At 42.6% G+C, this 13,761-nt stretch overlaps 2 protein-coding genes across 4 annotated transcripts in view; one reads left to right on the top strand and one right to left on the bottom strand.

Moving 5' to 3' along the window:
• Nucleotides 1–13,761, bottom strand: part of Miga (mitoguardin) — a 44,573-nt gene that overhangs the window by 5,194 nt on the left and 25,618 nt on the right. The gene's annotated exons all lie outside the window — the stretch shown is intronic.
• Uzip (beta-pore-forming protein unzipped) overlaps nt 5,809–13,761 on the top strand; it is a 32,462-nt gene continuing 24,509 nt past the window's right edge. The window contains exon 1 of the mRNA XM_078188492.1: nt 5,809–6,146. The gene's annotated coding sequence lies outside the window, so the exon portion shown is untranslated. The remainder of the gene's footprint in view (nt 6,147–13,761) is intronic.

The raw sequence follows: 13,761 nt of genomic DNA, 5'->3' as shown, positions 1-13,761 counted from the left end.
ATAACGGACGTAAACGGCGATAACGCGAGCTTCTGGAAATTGTCCATTGTCCGAGGGCTAACATCGATGTTTCTACCTTTCTTACATGACGACTGAAGATGATCAGACACGATTTTATTTGCACTAACTGGAAGGCTTGGCATGACACAAGTAGTCTTCCTTTTAGATTCGTTAAACATGCATCATATGTTGAATTTATTAATTGTAATTAGACTGCGGATTTTGTGCATTCATGGGAAAAATTTGAACAAGTGTATACCAATTGTTTAATTATATATAAGTATATGTAGCAAATTGTATAAACATCTAGAGAAATGACGTGTAAATGGCTAGCGAAGAGGTGCTCCTGCGGTTAGGTAAAAGCGTAAAGGTCCTGGAAGACTATTAATTAAGTAGTAGATAAAGCACAGCGTTAGGTACTGACTAATCGAGGCATCTTTCACAGAAGATTGGCAAAATGTTCAGCACGATACTCTCATGTTTTAAAACTCTTGTTTTTCGAGACGATAACAGCTATCCAACCTATTCCCAAGATTCCAGGTAGTTGCAGATGAATAGATATTACCACGATGAGCGAACCTTAGGTCTCCGGACTCCACGAGGAGGAATAGGGTATAACGATTCGCGAAGGGTCACGAAAATTACGGGGCGTGTTCCTCGAGTTCGTAAACACATAAACACGCTCGCGTGCCGGTAATTTCGGGTGGCCGAACTTGTTCCGGCGCGGTTAAGGATCGCGATTGATCTCTGTAACCGCGTCGCGCGCGGTCTCGTGCGCCTCGGCGATCCTCTCGTTCGGTTGCTTGTTTAATATTTTCAGTAGGATAAGGTCAATCGATCGTGAATCCTAGGTTAGATCGATCCGCGATGTTCGATTCATTAAGGTGCCACGAAATGGATCCGTTACGGTTCCATTACGACGAGGTAAAAAGCGAAGCGCACGGTCCGCTCGAAGGATAAAACCGCTGCTCTCGAAGGAATTATCCGATTAGCTCGAGCGCTGCGCAGTTAAGATTTCAAGCGTCGCCTCCTTCAACGCCGCGAACACGGTTTTCTCAGTTTACCGCCTTCGTCAACGGGGTATCTGTGTTCTCAATCTCGTGCGCGTACACAGATCCACCGTGTGTCTTTGATCTTTATTGCGACTCGTCTCTTTTTTTATGGCTTATCGGTATCGATCACCAGACGCTGTTACATCAACGATTAGGACCGCGGGGAGCGACGATACGCGTTATCGCGCGAACTGAATTTATTCCTTCGGCCGCATCATACATCATTGTCAAGCCAGTACGGTCAATTTTGCTGTGTGCCAGCGTTGCGAGTTGTTGCAGCGGCTCGCGAAAGAACACCTTTCAGCACCGTACGACCTTATCGAAATCGGGCCATACGTGTCTCCGAGAAATTGAAATTATTTGGTCTATTTTTAAAGTTGTTTTAAAAATGTTAAACTGACTGATTCAGACATTTATAAATTTTACACAAATTGCAACTGGTTCGGTCATAACGAAAATTTAAAAATAGAATTTGTCCGATAAGCTAGCCAGTGTACTATCTCAAAAAGAGTTAAGCTATTACGTGAACCACTGTATCTCATATAATCGAGTAAATGTATTAGCTTTATCATGTAGCGCATAATGAGACAGCATCAATAATGGTTTGAGAACGTTGGGTGCTCGGACTTTGTCATTGCTGTTTCAACGTGTTTTCGATTCTCGATACTTCGCCGCGACTATGATTTTATTGTGTCCACGACAAGGTAGAAGCAGTCAGCCGCGATGCTTTCACTTCCACTCGAATTTAGGCTCCGCTGGTTTTTGTTTGCTCGGAAAATGAGCGCCGCCATCGAGATTTCCATGGGATAACTGTTCTCGGTAACTGGTTTTTTTTCCTCCCATGGACGATTTCTATTTTCGTCGGTGCAAGAACGACTTCAACGTTTCCCATAGTTTCTTCGACGACGGTATGTAAAATCGCTCTCATGACAAACTTGTGATCTTTTTCATTCGCGTCTACGACTCCGTCATGACTTACATAAACGTCCTCCGATATTATTGCGTTCACGGGACTTTTTTTGTTCGGCTTCGTTATCCGGTAAGCGACCTGAAATCATGTTTTACCGAGACGCCCTCATAGATTACTCAGAAGTATAAATACAAATAGTTTCTTTGAAACGGAGTCATTTTTAAAAAAATTGAACATTCAATATTGACATTTTTTTAACTGAATTGGATTTTTAAGAAAACGTTAGACTGACTAATTTATCAGGCAATAGATTGAATTGTTAGAGTGGTCTATATATACCAATTACAATTAGTTGTGTTTATGACGAAGATTTGAAAATAGAAATTTTCTCGTGAACTAATCAATGTAATATCTCAAAAGGATTCCATAAATTTTATTCAATTTTCAAAGAGTTGCTCCGAATGAGGTAATTTGACGATTTAATTGTCTAAAGAAAATAATGACGTAAAATATTCTTGAACTATTCGTAGTTGACGGCTATTAACCCCTTGCACTATAATAACGAGTCAGACTCGTGGTGAAGATTTTATGCAAGCTTCACTAAATATGAATATTATTAATTTCTTTTACGTCGAAGTAAAAATAAATTCTTCGCTTGTCAAAGTATAGAAACGAAGGTAAATAAAGACAATATAGGAAAAAAAATTGTCTGATGCTATTAGGAAAACGATTACATACGAATAATTGCTAGTCGTCAGAGCATGAAAGGAGCAATAGTGCAAGGGGTTAACGGGCCTCTGACACACTTTTGGCAGTTTACTAAGGTCGAATGATCGGTCGGTTCGTCGAAACAATAATTCGGAAGCCGTGGAGCGTTCGAATAAACGTCTCGGCTGGGTTTTCCGACGGCTCTAGCCCAGACGGGAAGAGGAAGCAACGTCGCGACTCGGTACTTGGCACTCGGACAAGTGGCAAAGGTAAGTTCAACGACTGATTTTGCAACGGCAGAAGATTTACAAATGAGAGACCCTGTTGGCTGGCGTGTCGGCCAGTCAGCGGAGTGTAAGGGGTTGAGAGCACCTACTTAACGTTGTCACTGTCGCAGGATTTAAATTCCGAGTCGGTGACGACATTCGCCGTATTCTACGTTTCGTCACTCTCGTTGGCCCACGCAGATGAAACCGTCAGAACGGAAATCAACCGGGCCACCGTCAATTACTCCAAGGATATCGTCCGAAAGGTGTGCCCATTATTTTCAATCTCCGACCGGAATTAACGTCGTACCTTGGCCTTTGTCTGCGCCTCATGGTGCACCAACTCTCATTGCAAAAAAGCAGAAAAAAAAAGTTAGTTAACAAGAATTTTTCTTCGCCTCGTAGTTTTACCATAAGTGTGGTTCACTGGCTTGTAATAATTATTTATAATTATATTCTTACAGTATTTTCAACTTGCTGCAGTGATTCAAGAATTTTAGCATTTCCATGCTACTTACGTTTCTCACAATTGATTTAAACAATATTTATTTTGCATGAAGGTCCACGGTTTATTTACAATAACTGTGGGATGTCGTTAGCCCTTGTACACGCTATTAATAGTTTAACTAACGTACGGTAAATTTATCGCACTTATTAAAAGTGCAATTAATTGAGCATACCGTAAAGTTCGTTGAACAGGATTTCGAAAAAGTTATGTTTAATAAATTTTTTGCAGAATCTTGCACGGCTGTTAATTACATCGAATTATCAAGCAGTGGACTGTGTAGAAAATAAGAGATTCGCATGAGCGAGCTAAAGCGCATAGTAGTGGTCATTATCGATACGCGCGTAGTTCTCTCGGAAGATGCGACCGGGACGAGTGCATACAGGTACGGACAATGTAGGGTATAGGAAGGGTGAGGGTTGAATGGACCCGTTCCTCTTCGATCGGAATTTTGATTTTGATTTAAGGGTGTCTTAACTGCCACGGTGGCTGGAGTGGGGGGGATTGCAAGGGGAGGAAGAAAAATATGCGCAACAGAAGGGGCAAAGTTGGGGTGTTTCCCAGTGACGTACCTATTCGACCCGGAATCGAATGATATTGGCTGAAACAGAAAAAGTATCACGATTTTCTGGAATTCCGCGAACGGAAGTCCGAATCCGAAGACTTCTTTGAACCGTATTTATTGGCCACCCGGTAATTTGCTGTTTCATACTAGTAATCGATAAAACTACACTCAGCCGAACAACAACTTGAATGACAAGTAATGCAAAAACGCGAGATTATACGGCGACAACAAACATAATTCATTTAAGCATCAAAAGAAACCGGTTTGGTCTTTTATCTCCTGCTGGACGACGCCGATACTCATTATTCTTTCCATAACGATCAGTGGCCTGGAGGACTCGTGTCTCCGTATGAAAGCCACGTTTCATTTGTATATTCAACAGAGAACGTTTCCTATACAAAGAAAAACAACATCTTCGAGACTGTCAGTCGTCGCCCAGAATCCGCGCCCCGCCCGTCTACGCCTGCAACCGGTGCATCGGAGTGTTCGATACAAATTAGAATCCCGGTCGTAGAACGTAAAAGGTGGCACGGGCCGTGTGCTCGCAGCTGGCAAGTGTCCTTTATTTAACGAAGCGACACCGGGATCTCAGGAAGAAGTGCTTTCTCGGCGAACCAACCCTCGAGAATTAGCTTGCATCCCCCGTTAGAACAGCGAACGACACCCAAAAGAGTCCAGCACTGAGATGCTGCCGAGCACCGATGGCCAGTGCCGGCTGAAAGAATATTTCGAATACTGAACAGCAAAGAAACGCGTTCGTTTTGGTTACGATGGAACGAGTTTTATTATTACAATTGCCCTTTCCGTTGTCGACGACATATTACACGTCCGACATAGAAATATCCAAACCTAAATATATCTTAACCCAAATAAGCGAAATACCTCACTCGGTTGCAATGATACAGAAAATACTTTCTGCGCAATGTGCACACTGCAACGAATATTGTCCGAGCAAGATGATCGAGTTACGCTTTTGATTATACAGTAGAGGAGCACATTATTAGAGGCAATAGTAAACGTTTACTGAAACTATTTTTTTAAATAAAAGCTTCACTGTAACGTATTCTGTCAGAAGCCTGAACGGTACGCAATAACGAAATAAATGAACGCTGAAGGAAACATATGGAACCGTTCAGCATTTGCTGCGCACGATACTTGTTTCTCGCGCTGCGAAATTTCCCGGCATATCGATTAACCGCCCAAAGTATCGATATCGCGAAATTTCAAACAGTCGTTCGGCTTTAAAACTGCAGTATAACTATATGTCTCCTTGATTTTCAAAAGATCTTCACTTGCAATTCCTTCTAATCGCCGTGCAACTAAAGTAGGATCGGGTATCGTTAGCCAGGGGTGTGCGAGACAAAGGGCGCGAGTCGGCGAGGCGCCTGTTTAATCGCCGAGCATTCTGATTTTCGCGACTCGCTGGGCCCAAACACGCGCTGCGTTATTTTCCATGCGCGCAGCTCGAAATCGAAATATTTTTTTTTCTCGAAATTTTCGCCAGCTCTGCGGATGGCTGGCGTCAATAATACTGAAGTGACGTAATCCTTTCCGAGGTTCGTTATTGGAGGATGTGTCATCCAATAGGGAGGGGTCGATACGGCAGCTGGGAGGCGCGCGCGGTCTCAAAGTGTGCTACAGGCACGCGTTGCGGCATCGCGCGGTTCGTCGCCGCCGCTAGTGCACCGCTGGAGCCCCGACTAGCCAGATCTCAGAGACAGGAACCTAAAACCAGCGGCGATCAGAAAGAGAGAGATATATATAGAGGGAGAGAGTGAGAGAGAAAGAAAAAGAAAGAAAAGCCAGCGATAGAAAGAGAAGAGACTGTACACGGCCCTTGGGCGAGGGACGAGGACCAACCAACGGAGCCGAAGAGTGCGTCCAGAGGAGGGAAGGGGTGGGACACGCACCGAGTCCTCGCGCTGCCGTCAGTTACTCGGCTCGCCGCTAGCTGGCCAGGTGTAGTGTGCGTTCGCTCCTGAGGAACACGGGCCGTTGACACGCGGATTTACTAACGAGCTGACCGACTACTGCTACCTCGGTTCCGTTCACAGAATAAAAGACAGGACACCTAGTGCCACGTATACCCTACCTCTAGACGCCAGTATTCGGACATTAGTTGGATTAAGATAATGCAATAGTAAGTACGACTGTTTCCTACTCTATGGTTTGGTATTGAGCGTGTCGGACACGCGATGCCGCACGGTTTCTTCAAGTGCACACAGGGTGGTTTGTCAGACGGGGTGAGATTCCGCGAGTAGAAATTGGACGAGAGTGCCGCAATTACTTCGATGCCTTTGCGATTGTGGCGCGGAGAGACAGTGACGTGCTCGCAAAAAGGGTTAAATATCGAAACGTCAGAGTTCCGCGAGAGTTCGGTGATTTTCGTCTTATTCTTACTCGTAGAATCGATTCGCCCTGTGATATGACTATTTTGATAATCGAGCCTGTTAATGATCTTGGTACTCGTTATCGAATGACTACAGCTGATCTAGATTCCGGGTACGTTTGCGATGAAACGAATTATCCGCGGTTTTTTGACTGAAGGAGTGTCGAGGGATGAAAAGTCTTGACACACGGTTGGTCAATCGACCGATTCGGACGGTAGAGGGGGAAACCGTGTTAGATTCCAAAATATTGCGTAATTCGTTGGTATACGACGAGGACACGCAGCATGATTCACCGGGTTCTTTTCGAAAGGATTTCCTGGTCCGCCATTCGAGATACAGATACGCTTCCGTATAGGTCAAGTTCAGGGGTCAATAGCTCGGCACCCGTTGAATCTCGAATAAAAGTGAATGCCGTAAATGTAGCAATAGCACCGCACACCGGCAGATCGATGGAGGTGCCTGGTGCGCTGGTGAACTTGGAAATTTCCCTAGCACACGCGCACTTCCTGCAACCGTGATATTTGCGTATTTGCCATACGATGCCCTAAACAGATGCTCCCGACGAACCCTAAACTTTCGGGAGCGTGACAATGTTTTCTTTTTATGCGTACCGGGGAGGACAAGTTCGTGACGGGCATAATCAAATGGAGAATACTGGAGGTAGAAAAAAAAACGAGAAAGGAGTCTCTTCTTTTTTCGTGATTGAAACGATAAAAGCAGGCAACATTATTTCGCCAATCCTGCGATGTTCTTTACGAATTTATACATGCTTTCTGTGCTTAATTAATACCGTTTCCAACGTTGACGAATTTGCAATTGAAATTAATCTATGATGACTTTGCGATAATTGTTTCGAGATTAATATCTACGATTACAATTTTCACGAGAATTTAATGAAATTGATCGAACGTTTAGATAACACGCTCCTACGGTGCATATTTTAATTTAAATTACCGCCAGCGTTCGCGAAAGTTTCATCGGTTAAAAATAGATGATAATCGACCTCGTGAATAGGGGCGGTGACGCTCATAATTGAACAGTACTCAGGTTCGATTAAGTTAATGAAGATGCACAGGCATCCAGCGCGAAGGAAAGATAATTGTGACCGTGCTTGGCGCACCTATCGAATAATATTCTAATTAACAGGATTGCGACCTGTTCTCGTTTTCATAACAAATCGACCTGCCGGGCGTTATGTTTACTGGACGCTCATTTGTCGGTTTAATTACACGCGATGGTTTAAAAAGGAAATTGAGTCAACTACGCGTGATAAGACACTATCATTACTATTTGATACAAGCATATTAACACTTTAGCTACCGGAAGCCAGCCGATTGAGTTCTCGATGATTCTGTTGTATGAAAAAAAGAGGTTATCAATCTTTTGCATTTTATCGGGTGTATTACGATTGGAGTTCCTACTGCTATTAAAATATTTATCGAGAGAGCTTTAACTGTAAATTGTAGCTTTTTTTTAAAAACTACCCGTTCAAACTGGATCACTTTTAACTGTTAACTTTTTCACACTTTTAAACTACCGGTATACCGTAATTATAATTGAACGTAAATAAAAATTACCAAAGAATGTGTCAATTATAAACAAACATATACGTGATAATTTATTCTCAACTAGTGTGTATAATAGTGAAGTCATGGAAAATTCAACATTGACTTCAAAGTCATACTGTAATACAATGTTGGTGTCATCCCCGACCGTCATAACGCAATTAGGAGAGTTCAATTAAGATGTTGGCTAGAACGTTCTACGAATATTCGGCGAGATCAAAGCGTAAGATCAGCAAACATTCCGTAAAGGAATATGTTTTGCAGACCGAGTAGCTCGTTAACTCTTGCAATTCGCGGCGCCGTTTTTGCGTGTAGTATGAGATCAACAAATGTTTCCATCTCACTGTTGTGCACGCTTGTTTGCAAACAACGAGACGCCTGTTTTCGATTTCCAGTTATAACCTAGGGAATTCCTCGAAACACGAGCTGTTCCAATCCGTCACTGTTGCCCGCGTAAATCGCGACATCCAGAACACGGTTTCCTAAATTGCTCTGTACACTGCCATTGTCCGGAGATAGGAAAAAAGTGTTTACACACGCCGGTAATGGGTGTCTTCAATTCGCAGCCAACGCCACGACAGTAGTCACGAGTTATTTCAGTCAGACTGTGTGTTAATTGCTGACCAAATTATTTTGCCGCGACTCCAGTTGACGATCCCACACTGAAATATCGCGGTGCCAATTAAAAACACATTCCGGATGGATTCACACTCTGAATTATTATTTTAGACCTCGAAGCACAGCTTTTAGAGAGATAGGACCGTGTAATAAAATTATATAAATATAACTATATACGTATGAAAACATGGCATATATGAATTGAAACAATATAAATAATATTAATGCAATTGGAATTTGTCGAAAAATGTGACAAGTTTGTTATCATTGATATACTTATAAATATTTAGGTATGTTACTCTACTGGACAATGCAGTTACTGCATCAGTTTATTATATGTAGCATGAGCTCCACTAAACAATCCGGAAAAAGAATGTATGAACAAATGGAACACAAACTGTGCATGTGATTTCCAGGTCGCGAAATTTCAAGAAAATTTCGGGTTACTTCGAACGAATTTTAGAGTATGTTCCCATGGGTGCTTTTTACTTTCCTAGGGGGTCGAATTAAAGCCGAAAGAACACAGTTTAAAATAGACTAGTTTCGTTGCGCAGAAAATGAAAAATTAATTGCAGAAGAATGATTGTTCCCGGTGTTTTCACGTTTTTAATTTTCCGGTGAAAAGATCGTCGCAGTGGCAGCGTGCTAACGATCCGTGAGCGATTCGGCGAATTATTAATCTCGGGAAAGTGCGACGTCGCAGGAATTTATTAATAAATTGGCAGAGCGAGAGGGGAGGGGGGGGGGCTCGAAGGGGGAGACCTTTCGAACCGATCACGCGAACCGTGGCGCAGCTAGCACGCAGATGACCTGTCGATGGATGCAAATGTCCCCGGCTAACTGGATACACGGCATGATCGTGTCGGTTATTAGGTAATAGTGGATCCCCTGTCGAGGATGCTTCGACCCTGATGAGGCTAATAAAAGTGACATCATTATCGCTCGCCGCAACGAGCTTTTAACCTACGTGGCTCGCTCTGATTTTCATAATCTGGTTCACATCGTCGTCCGCCTCTCTCCCCTTATTAATTTCTTTCTCCCTCCCTCTCTCTCTCTCTCTTTCTCCTATCGTCTCTCCCTCGAAGGACTAGGACGATGCTTTCACCTCCTTTCTTTTCCGGCGTGTTATCACTGTTCAAAGTTTCTGGCGTCGGTGTCCGTGTTCTATCTTTGCCATGGGATTGTTGGCTGGCAGACTGACGTCCATTAAAATTCCGCGAAGTTAGGACAATATTAGCTAGCACCAGCTCCGATGTCCCTAGCTTTGCAATTTCTTTCGCAGCTGCAGTCATTAAGACTGCGGATCTTTTTAATCGCACCGTCCCGATTCGATCGCCGGTGGCACGGAAATTATTAGTGGACGGCGCGCGTCTTCGTGGAAAATAAAAGTTGTACCTAGATTGCAATGAACAGAAGTCGCGTGAGACTGGATTCGTCTCACTGTTAACACCTTGACAGATTCGAAAATTAATTTCGACCACAGTCGTCTGTTACATTTTTCTAACATTACTGGAATAAAGTTAGAAAGCAACCGATGTCGCGCAACTTGTCTTTTCGATTTTAATCTGATTAAATGTGTTGTATTTTAATTATACGAATAATTTAAAATTATGAAATCTTTTAGATTTGGAAGGCAGTATAGTATAAAGAAAATAGTATAACGATACGCTTAGATCCTACAGCTGTTTTTATTGCCCCGTATTTTACGGACCCGTTATGCTTGTAAAAGCATAGTTTACAGGTTAATAAATTTAATACTTCGAAATAATAGAACAGTATTCTTAAATTCTTCAACTACGACGACTCATTTTTTCCCATAAACGCGTAGAGTCCGAGTGATCATCAATTTCTATCACGAGCTCGTAAAAGCCACAATTTATTTAAATGTCGTTCGCGATTTCCCAGAGCAAGAAACTTTGCGACTGCGCTTTCTCTAATGCTCGAACACCGGGGAAAGGAAACCAGGGTTTTACGGCTTGGAAATTTTTACCAGAATTACCGGCCCGACGTCCGAAAAGATGAATTATCGTCGGCTTCGAATTGGCCAATTAACCGTTCAGAGAAATTTAATTTTCCGTATCTCCCATTAGCGCGAAAACTGTTGCACCCGAGGGGAATTGCGACCGGACACGAAGCCATCCGGACTATTTTTAATTACGCTGCCGTGCTATGACACTATTTCGCTTTCTTGCGAGCAGGCCTCCGGGGCCGCGTCGACGAGCAAAAGCCAGGAGATTGTCATTCCGCGCATTGTTACGGGTTCTTATCGTGAACCCCCGCCGGTTAATTGGTTAAAGTGTATCCTACTCGAGTTTCGGTTCGATATCCCAGCTGACCGGGGATTTCAATTGTCGCAGAAGTGCTCGGCGAGTCCAAGGACCGCGTAAAAATCGAATTTCCTACTATTCGAAAGGCGGTGTTTTAGGTGAGTGTTCTACGGTGAACTTTGAACCATTCGAATTCTGGGAACCGCGAACAAGAAACGCTTTTACCAAGCGAGGCATATTCAATGAGTCATATTGTTAGTGGTATATAGGAAAACCTTGATCTATCGTGATCTGTATATGATTCGTCATACAATTCACGGCTGGCTCTGTTAAGACTAATCGTAATAATGTAATTCAATGTGCGATTAACTGTACGATAATCAAATATTGAAGTATATTATGTGGTTATGATATAACTCAAACTTATAAAAATGGTATACAAAGCAGCTACTTATTCCACTATCCTCTTTCGTTTTAGTCTACGCTGACGGGGTTAACTAATTAGATAAAATCGAGGATTTCATTATGTAACAATTAGAATTTATCCAATAAGTCGGTCAACGTCCGCGAAACGTATCAGCTACAGCGGCACGGTACATTAACCCTTAAATGAAGCACAGTGGAACCTGTATAGCGAATTCACTAATATTAGAACAAGTGAATAGTTTAACCAACGTAGTATAACTATTACATGATATTAGGGACGATGAGTATGAAATGAAACTAAAACACAAAATCGTAGTGCAAAGGGTTAATTGACTGACAAGCATATTTTGTAGAAATCTGTTCTAGACACACCATCAATTGATTCCTAAATGAATAAATTTAGGTAATATAGGTAAATAAATAATAATAAGTAAATATATAGTAATGACTAAAAAACAATAGATAAATCATTTTTGTTAGTGCCAAATCCGATCGTTAGATTTTCTCGTAGATTTTTATCAGATCTTCGTCGATCGTAACTGCACCGACAATCATTCGTTTCTCGAATAACTTGAACAATTTCTCCGCGATGTAATGCTATTCTCCTACGATTATCTCCAATTTTTCACGCATCATCTACTCGTTTCAATCGTAAACGCATAAAATTCATGGTCCGTTCAATAGGCGCGCGTGCAGTTCATTGTGCGCTAGCGTGACTCTGATCCGGCGATTAAGCTCCGAGATGCGCGCTCCGTTCCGCGTTTTCGCGCGCAAAAGGACAGTCTCGAGAGGCGTATTAATATTCCCACTATCCTTGGATGAGGTAAGCATTTAGAGAGCATATACAGTGACCGCGCGGCTAAGGGGGTAAAAGGTGTAGGTACCCCCCACCCGGCGCGTAACAGAGCTCGCCTTCGCAAAAGTAGACCGACGGAGGTCACACTACAACGGCCACGGAGCCACGTCAGCTGGAAAGATCCTCTCTGCATCTCGATAAAGCCGAGGCTCGACGCCTCGGACTTTGCTCCTCTTCCTGCCCGGATCGACGATCGTGTTCGCCAAGCTCGAGGGTACACCGAGACAGCGATCGCTCGGTCTCTCGAACAATCGAGGCATTCAGGACCTCTTCCCGTCTCGGACGTCTCTTAAAATGTCCTGTTGATCCCCGGGCCCTCGTAGGATCCCCAAGCATTTTCTTTTCGATCTTGTACAAGCCACGGAGCTTGCGACTTTCGTCTACCGGAATCGGCGACTGCGAGACTAACGACTAATTATTCCGGTTTGCGAGTTCGGTTAACAAGGATGCTGTTAGTGGAGACGGAATTAAGTGTACTGTAAGCAGTGGTTTCGAAACTTGTTGGATAGTTCTTAATAGTTCGCGAGTAAAGAGAAGGAAATGAAATATTTTAAAGTAACATAAATATTTATAACTATTATTATTTATATTATACCGACTTGCCCATTGTGGATTTTGTATACTCAAAACTGAGCAGACGAATTCATAGATATTTTACTAAATAAGACAACATGTAAATATTTTACCAAATGGAAGAATTTCAAAATATCCTAACGAATCCATTGGAATCGTTGAAGGCATAAATAAATTTGTATTTCGTTACCGTTCCGTGCTATTAATTCGGAACGTTTTTATTTCGCGTAATGGTCGTGGCAGCTCGTCTAAATGAGTGGAAATCGTCTACTCGCGATGATAAATGCCTCGAACAGGTATCGCGATTGAGTCGTCCATCCTCCTTTTCATTTTCACTGGAACCTAACAGCAGTTTCCCAGCAATCTTCTCCCCTAATGCTTCCAAAGTTGCCTCGGCTTCCTAGACGACTTTCGAATCCCTCCATAATATTCCAGCGGCGGAGATAATGAGGAAGCTATTAGGCTACCAGCTGATCTTACTTCAGTCTCGCTGTCCTCCAGACCTTACCGATCTTTCTTTTCTCTTCGGAACGGTTCTGGCTGACAAAATTTATTGTCCCGTTGTCCTGGATACTGTGGAACCTGCCCAAAACTAGTCGGAAAGGCACGTACGGTAGAACTTATTCGTACCAGTTAGAAGGACACTTGGTGTTCGGGCGACAAAAGTACAGGACTCTCTTCCAATAGCTCGCACCTTAATTTGTCGACAGGTGCGCCCAATATTATATGATTGCAACAACATTCAGGTTCTCGCAATTTTGTAAAAAATAACCGTACTTGAAATTTACGAAATCTATTAGCTTTATGATATTTTTATTTAACTGTATTTATATTTATATCGATTGTTTCAAAACGCAAGTAGAATTTAAAATATATCTTAAAATCTCTATTAAATCTGTATATTTACAAATTTACCGTTGAATCCTTAGCTTCTGTTAGACTACAAATAAGATTGCTCCCTGGATCATTGGTGCAAACGATCTAGAATCGTTGTAGTCTCTTCTCGTGTCGGATCGAATCGGACTACAGCTTCTGGAAGCTTCAGTAGTCGTTCAGCAAT

The sequence above is a fragment of the Augochlora pura genome, chromosome 8, assembly GCF_028453695.1.
Source record: "Augochlora pura isolate Apur16 chromosome 8, APUR_v2.2.1, whole genome shotgun sequence".
Lineage (NCBI taxonomy): Eukaryota > Metazoa > Arthropoda > Insecta > Hymenoptera > Halictidae > Augochlora > Augochlora pura.
This window is presented reverse-complemented; position numbering and strand designations above follow the sequence as displayed.